This window comes from Schistocerca nitens, chromosome 2, assembly GCF_023898315.1.
Source record: "Schistocerca nitens isolate TAMUIC-IGC-003100 chromosome 2, iqSchNite1.1, whole genome shotgun sequence".
Classification (NCBI taxonomy): domain Eukaryota; kingdom Metazoa; phylum Arthropoda; class Insecta; order Orthoptera; family Acrididae; genus Schistocerca; species Schistocerca nitens.
The window spans coordinates 933,365,971-933,374,782 of record NC_064615.1 but is presented as its reverse complement, the minus strand read 5'-3'; positions in this window follow the sequence as shown (position 1 = coordinate 933,374,782).

Sequence of the window (8,812 nt, the reverse complement as noted above, 5' to 3'; positions counted from 1 at the left end):
ACGGCCCTCGTATTTTACTTGTTCTAGATGCCTTTCGCCTCTTACTTTAAGATACTTCTAGTGGAATCTTTGTGATATTTGTAGATTATGGAATAGTTCATGTCTTATTTTTTACGCAAATAAGTAATTACTTACAGTTAATTGAATTTTTGGCTGGCATCTGCATTTCCTCTCATTTGGTCGCAGGCTGTAGCTCGCACTATAAAATCACTTACGAGACATAAGCACATTTTCATGTTACAAACTTTTTCCTTCACAATTTTCATGTTCTTTGCGCTAATTGGTGTGGAGCACCATTCTTCTTCTGTCAAGAGCTGTGGATATTTTGCCAAAAAGTGGTTTAGGTTCGTAACTAGTGTGTGTTCAATTTATGTCTCTTCTTATTTGGTTTATGTACACGTTGCCAACCTAATGAAGTTGATGCTGGAAACTAAAGTCTGTTCATTCTGTTCCCTTTATATCTGTTTATGTGCGTGTGTAGTTAGTCAGGGTGAATTGTAGAAAGTTGAATGTGGATGTAATATCTGCCAGAGTGTAGTTGAGAGTTTTCGTGTACAGCTAATTCGAGTTTTGGTTTAAATATTTTATGGAGGGTTTCATATAAGAGTGAGGACAAAGGGGTTGGGTGCTAGTATTCTGCTAATAATCATAATTTGAAATGTTATTCTACTATTTTTTCTATTAATGTAAGCAGTGCATTTACTCTTACATGAACTCCTCCAAAAAACTTTTAAACCAAACCTTATATCAGCTGAACACCAAACCTTTCAACCATTCTTTGACAACTATTGCCTTCATTTTCAACTTCCTATAACTCCCACTGACTAGCCACACATACATACAGATATAAGGAGAAGAGAAATAAACAAACGTTAGTTTTCAGCATATAATTCGTTACGTTGGCAACATGTACATAAAAAAACCAAACAGGAAGAGACATGAAGTGAACACATTGTAGTTACAACTTTAAATTAGCTTTCGGTAACATGTCTACAGCCAGCGGCAGACGAAAAAAGAGCGAACATAAATATGTAGTAACCAGATAAGAGGAAACGCAGATGTCCGCCAAAAACTCTATTAACCGTAAGTAATCACTTATTCACGTAAAAAAATATGCAAGTATGACATATCAAAACAAAATTGAATCATTCAAGAGTCCACCGAAGATGGCTTAAAGTAAAAGGCGAAACGCGTCTTGAACAAATAAAGTACACTGCAGCAAGAAAAAAGCGTTTGTTACTTAACAACAAATTAGTTTCAATTAAACTTCTGTAGGTCAATATAGAATATTGTAAATATTAACATTTTCCATATCACTGTAATTCTCATTTCACATGCTATTAAACGCCGTTTAAAAAAATTCGTCGATCCATTCAGAAAAACTGTAGTTACTTTCACATCTCGGTAGATAAACAGATTTTGGATATTTATCATGTGGCGAAATACATTACTCTTCACAAGTTATCATTTACAAAAAACCGCATATCGATTTCTTGAACCGTTTACGAAATTTGGGTCTGATGCAGTTACATGGTTTATGACGGGTAGGGCGAAGTATCGGCCGCATCCCGAGCGACTCGCGCACAGCCACCATACAACCCGTCCGCCGACATATCATTAAATATCTCGACAATGGTGATACCTATCGTTCTGCTCTCAACTTTAAAAACAATTTCGATATTCTGACTAAATTTGATACACAGTAATGAATTACCTAAAATGAAGTATTGCAAAGTCCACGCAATGCGTTTTTACCTCTGAATGCTCATTAAAATTTCGTGTAATGGTTTACATAAATACGATATAGCAAGTAACCACGACGAATAAGGAAAAGAAATTCAGTCCTTTATCGAGAGAAGATATCAGGCTATAAGATGCAGAGGAATCAAATTTTATCACAGAGTAGTTTCCCTGAAATCGAATGATAAGTATTTCATAGCTGCCGCCGCGTCTGCGCCAGCGCTTTAGCGAAAGTCCATATGGCGCGGGGTTGTGACCCTGACGTCACGCTCAACGCGTTCTGTGATTGGCGGCGCGGACCTACGGCAGGGCACGAGGCATGGGCAAACCACAACGCAAAGCCGGCTGTGCCGCGCCGCTGCCGGCATTTCCATGGCAACGTAGGTCCTGCTGCGCGGCATCCCGAGTGAGAACCGGCCTTAAAAGTGAGAGCAGAGTAACGACCGACACCTGTCTGCTCAGCAACCTACACACACATCTGTTCTTCAGTTGACGGTCCATAGGAGAGATTTCTATTTCCTGGCAATGCAAGAACTTGATAGACAGTGGATATTTATGCTGAAGAGCTGCTATAAAGCAATGTTTGACTATGTATCAGAAGATCAACCACATGGCTTTTTCGGAAGAATACTTTGCTTTTGACTGAAGCAGAGTCGAATTATTCTGCCAAAAAAAATATTTTCTTTCATTAGTAATGTCCCAGTTCAGATGAGCAATAAATAAACTGATAGTATACAGTATCATATATGCAAGTCTTATGTAAAACTGATTTTGTTATTTCAGTACAAAACAGCCTTTATAAAATCGATACAATATTGTAGTGTCAGAGTTATTCCGATGACGATGCACTGTGGCAACGCTTCCACTTACTTATGCCAGTCCACTTACTTATGCCAGGCTCCTCACTTTTATCTTTCCTATTTGGCCACCCTCGGCCAACTCTTGTTCTTTTCCGACCCCGACGCTATTAGGTTTCGAGGGCTAGCACAGCCATTACTAAATACATCAGATGAATTTGCACTTGCGAATAATGACTATCGTCAGCTGTAGAATGGAATGACAACAATGAAAATTTGTGCTGGACTGGGATTCGACATATGGAAGTTTGGGTCTGGCCATGAGTCGTGCAAGGATAGCCAAATGGTAAGGCGACCACTCGCTATAAGTGGGAAATGCAGGTGCGAGTACCAGTCCAGCACAAATTTTAATTGTCGTCATTCTATTCTACAGCTGATGGTAGTCACTATTTGCAATTGCGAATTCATCTGATGTGTTTGTAAAATAGGTTTTCCTTCTTTTGAAGTCACATTTTTATGATGCTGCATTTGTTCAATAAATGTTATCTTTGAATTTTTGAGGGGTTTTATTAACATCAAATGATGCTGATATAACTAGGTGTACAGTCCGCGATGAGAGCAGTTTAGTCTGAAGTATCTTGTGGAAAGAGAAAGAAGTGGACGCTGTTCTGTGGCCGTTTGGGGCTATATCTTGACTTGGGGAACAGGACCCCTGTGGCAGGTTGAGGCTATTTTCAACACAGAAGCCTATGTTAATGTTCTGGAGAATGCCAGCGTTAAGATACTGTATCCTCAAGGTGACGTCTATTTCCTGCAGGTGTGGACAGCAAATAACATAAAAGTTTATTCTTAGTTCTCAAATACACTCCTGGAAATGGAAAAAAGAACACATTGACACCGGTGTGTCAGACCCACCATACTTGCTCCGGACACTGCGAGAGGGCTGTACAAGCAATGATCACACGCACGGCACAGCGGACACACCAGGAACCGCGGTGTTGGCCGTCGAATGGCGCTAGCTGCGCAGCATTTGTGCACCGCCGCCGTCAGTGTCAGCCAGTTTGCCGTGGCATACGGAGCTCCATCGCAGTCTTTAACACTGGTAGCATGCCGCGACAGCGTGGACGTGAACCGTATGTGCAGTTGACGGACTTTGAGCGAGGGCGTATAGTGGGCATGCGGGAGGCCGGGTGGACGTACCGCCGAATTGCTTAACACGTGGGGCGTGAGGTCTCCACAGTACATCGATGTTGTCGCCAGTGGTCGGCGGAAGGTGCACGTGCCCGTCGACCTGGGACCGGACCGCAGCGACGCACGGATGCACGCCAAGACCGTAGGATCCTACGCAGTGCCGTAGGGGACCGCACCGCCACTTCCCAGCAAATTAGGGACACTGTTGCTCCTGGGGTATCGGCGAGGACCATTCGCAACCGTCTCCATGAAGCTGGGCTACGGTCCCGCACACCGTTAGGCCATCTTCCGCTCACGCCCCAACATCGTGCAGCCCGCCTCCAGTGGTGTCGCGACAGGCGTGAATGGAGGGACGAATGGAGACGTGTCGTCTTCAGCGATGAGAGTCGCTTCTGCCTTGGTGCCAATGATGGTCGTATGCGTGTTTGGCGCCGTGCAGGTGAGCGCCACAATCAGGACTGCATACGACCGAGGCACACAGGGCCAACACCCGGCATCATGGTGTGGGGAGCGATCTCCTACACTGGCCGTACACCACTGGTGATCGTCGAGGGGACACTGAATAGTGCACGGTACATCCAAACCGTCATCGAACCCATCGTTCTACCATTCCTAGACCGGCAAGGGAACGTGCTGTTCCAACAGGACAGTGCACGTCCGCATGTATCCCGTGCCACCCAACGTGCTCTAGAAGGTGTAAGTCAGCTACCCTGGCCAGCAAGATCTCCGGATCTGTCCCCTATTGAGCATGTTTGGGACTGGATGAAGCGTCGTCTCACGCGGTCTGCACGTCCAGCACGAACGCTGGTCCAACTGAGGCGCCAGGTGGAAATGGCATGGCAAGCCGTTCCACAGGACTACATCCAGCATCTCTACGATCGTCTCCATGGGAGAATAGCAGCCTGCATTGCTGCAAAAGGTGGATATACACTGTACTAGTGCCGACATTGTGCATGCTCTGTTGCCTGTGTCTATGTGCCTGTGGTTCTGTCAGTGTGATCATGTGATGTATCTGATCCCAGGAATTTGTCAATAAAGTTTCCCCTTCCTGGGACAATGAATTCACGGTGTTCTTATTTCAATTTCCAGGAGTGTAATCATTTATTATTATTACAATTTTTGTAGTTATCAACTAGGATCGCGTAACAACGTCAGTTCCCTTCTTTCTTTGTTGTTGATTCTAATTGTTTCAAGTATCCCATCATTTTCTCCCATGTTTTCTTTTCCTTCTTCTGTCCGTGTTGTTCCCAATTTCTTATTTCTTCTGCTTTGAAAGCCTTTTAAATTCAATCTTTTATTCTTAAAAATGTTTATTTCCATTAGTTCCAGTTCTTTGATGTTGTTTCTTTCTAGTTCTTTGCTTACTTCTTAATCTATGCTAATGTTCATTTATTCTTCTAGAAATAAAGGAATATTTGTTTCCTTAGCATGTTCACATTCATTTGGTAGATATATCCAACAAAGGTTAATCCTCGCTTTGCCATTATGTCTGATATTTTGTCTATATTTTTGTAGATCTTCTCATAACTACTCATTTTCCAATCATATATAGTCTGTATTGCGTCCACTTTTTTTCCAATAATCCCTTTATTATGATTATGATTATTGTTTTTATTATTGTTGGTGTTATGTCGTCTGCAGATCTGGTACTGTGTATATTCGCACCACTGAGACAGGTATTCAATGTTCATTCTGGTATTAGCGTTGCATAAACGTAATGTATGAGAATTTTTACAGTGCTGTCATTAGTCATACTCCTCAACTTCCCTTATGCGGTTGCTGCCTGTTATGCCATTAATGGGATTTATTTGGGCAGCATTGTTACAAATGCAGAAGTTCGAACTGTCCAGTGGTTTCTGTACCTCACAAGGAGACCATTAGACCTGTAAATCAGAAATTTTGATAAGTCTTACGTATATTGTAGAGGCACCTTTTCTGAGAACATGGCTAGCGCCTTTCCATCCAACGGCTCCTGGTTTCCGAGGAAACCGCTTTTAAAGTTTTTTGCGTACCTCCAACACCAGTAACGCGAGCTTTGTTGAAAGGTAGTGAGAGTAAAGCAGTGGCTATAGTTCATGGTCATCATGCGGATGGTATGGCTTCAAGTCCTGTCAATGTACTTTTCTTTTCAGTTTCATCATACAGAAAACCATTAAATAGTATATGACATGCAAAATTATTCCAAAATACTGGTTTTTGCCCTAGTAGTTCATTACTAAAACTTGTACCAGAAACGTTCTTCAAAAATGTATTATATATGTGGCATGTATTTACAAATCGAAATTTTGGATAATGTGCGCTTGATTTATGTGGAGGGCAGACTGATCACCACTTTCGGATCAAATCTTTGTAGATGAAAGGAAAGCAGGCACTATCACTGTAAAAACTATACCTCAAACAGCTACTCCTCTCAGCCAAACCTGTGATATTTATTTTTGCAGGCAAGTTAAGAGATTCACAAAAAGAATTCAAAATCCACCAGCTTGCTATGGACTAATAGAGAAATTGTCTCGAGGGAAGAGTCCATAAAATACATCTTTCAATTCTGTGCCAGTTTAGTGCCCTTGCTTTCGCAGTAAGTAATAACAATTTATGGAATTTAAATGAACTTTTTCCCGATATCACTTCTGAAAAATCGCTGCCCCTGGAAGGCAGTATCTTTTATTATATGTGCGTGGTACTCTACGAATTTGTGTTTCAGTTGCTTCTGCGATAAATCACATCAGTAATTCCGTACTAGTACAGCAACCGATAGTGATTAATAACATTCCGTAACAAATGAACTACACATCTGAAGAAATTTTGCTGTTTTATTAATGAATTTACTACGTCTAAAATAACTATTTTTTAATAATTTTGCGACTGATGACCATAGATGTTAAGTCCCATAGTGCTCAGAGCCATTTGAACCATTTAATAATTTTGCATGACATATTATTTAACGATAATCAGTAAAGATTAAATTGGAAAAAGTACATGGGCAGGATTTGAACCTGTACCATCTGCATGATAACCTCGAACTATAGCCGCTGCACTTTGTGATATTATTGGATTTCAGACATTTTGCATATGAGAAAAGGATAGCCACCGAGCTGTAGTTTGTAATGATACTAAGCATGACAACGCGAGAGTAAAGAAACGAAATCTGTTTATAACGTGCGCCTATACCAAGACGCGCGGCCAGCGTTTAAAAGGTACACTATGACTCGCTGGGCGCAGATATTTAAAATCATTGCCGCAGCGCTTGATAGCAAGAAGCTGCGAAACAGAAGAAAGAACAATTTATCATTTGTTAAAAAAATTCTAGAGTCTTCATAGTTAGTTGTACTTCTGATCGCCGATATGTTAACATGTACTTCATTACCTTTGATGTTTGGTTGCCGACTTGTTAAGACGTGTTGTGTAGCACTGCTACAAGTTATATTTCATTTAGTGTGAAAAACCACGTTATCATCAAGAAAGTAAACGCTTTTGTAAACCTTGTGACGATAAAAAATACGCGCACGCCAGGACATTTAATTTTTACAAAATATCACACACACAAAAGCAGCGATTGTTGGACTGCTCCATGTATGAGAAAAACATAAAAATGTAAGTTTTGTATTCATTGTAAATTTGTTAATGTTTATAGTTTAACGCCATTGTTCTTTGAGAATATATTGATGTTTCACTGTACAGAAAATCTATGCTTATTCTTTTCTTTAAATTGACCACAAATAATGTTTATGTTTAAATGAACTTTGTTACAGGTTCGCTCTTTATCGCGGTGTCTCGATTGTATTTGGGAGACCATTAATGTGTTCAATTTCCAATCTGACAACTTTTTTACAAAATTTCACTGTTTTGCATTTTTTTTTATTATTCAAATAGGTCCCTTAGGTAATTTCATTGAAGAGTCTGATAGCGTGAAAGCAATCCGGGTTAAGAGGTCATGTGAGAAACTATTTTCACGCAATCAATCCGTACGTCTCCTAAACACAATCGAGAACCGACGCATCGTCGATCATTCATTAATTTTTCTCTCTTTCCAAGTCGTACCAAAAAACGGCCAAGGGGAACTGCCGTGAGTACGCAATCTAGTGTTAAAAGGTTGTATTCTTTATCTTGTCGGCAAACATTGCCATGAATTATCATCATCAGTGTTATATTTGGTTAAATGTGAAAAGCCAAAAAACCTTTTAACGCTAGATGTGGCGCCCGAACAGGGACTCGACTAAAAAAAACTTATTTGTTCTTTCTATTTTCATGCTACCGTCTGGAGAAAATTGGAAGCCAAAACCAGTGATAAAAAAAGGACGCATATGCAGAAAATCGCAGTAAGAATCCACAACAGCAATAAATAGCCGCGCGCAAGACAACTAATGTGAGTACGATTTTTCATTACGTTTGATGCTTTGCGTACCGAGCATTCAGTCGGCTCGTGACATTCACTCTCTACGCCTTTTTTCCTTTTCCTCAAGCAATTTAATTTCCCAATTTCTGTTTCCCTTTGCTATTAGATCCGCCTCTATCACATCATTTCGCTTATAATAGTTAGAAATAGTTAGCAAGAATTTCCATTGTTGTGTATTTAAGTGAATCACAATGGCCGCTATCTGTGCCAGTTTCAGTGCTCTATAAGTGTTTTTCGTTTATTTTGTCACTCCCGTTGCCATATTGGCATTTTCGTGTGTCAGAGTTTCAATTGTTTATAACGCGTAAGCAATATCTGAGAAATCAGGACGCGAAATCCTTGGCGCTCCTGACAAGTGAAAAATCATAATTTAAAAAAAAAAAAAATTCTTTTCTAGCTCGTGCAGTGTAACTAATTTAAATTTACGATGGCTGATGAGCAACCAAGGCAACTTAGACCGCGCGCGGGTGTAAACAAACCTGAATCTCGTAGTGAGGGAACAACAGACGACGAAGCGACACGTGAGCTGTCGGCACCACAGACCGCGTCGCAGTCACGTGAATGCTCGCTGTCAGATATACTAAAATTGTTTGCTGATATGAAAACCAGTTTTGAAGCAAACATGGGTAATCTTGGAACGCAAATCAGTCAGTTAACAAACCAAAGTGACAATCTTGGAACGCAAATCAGT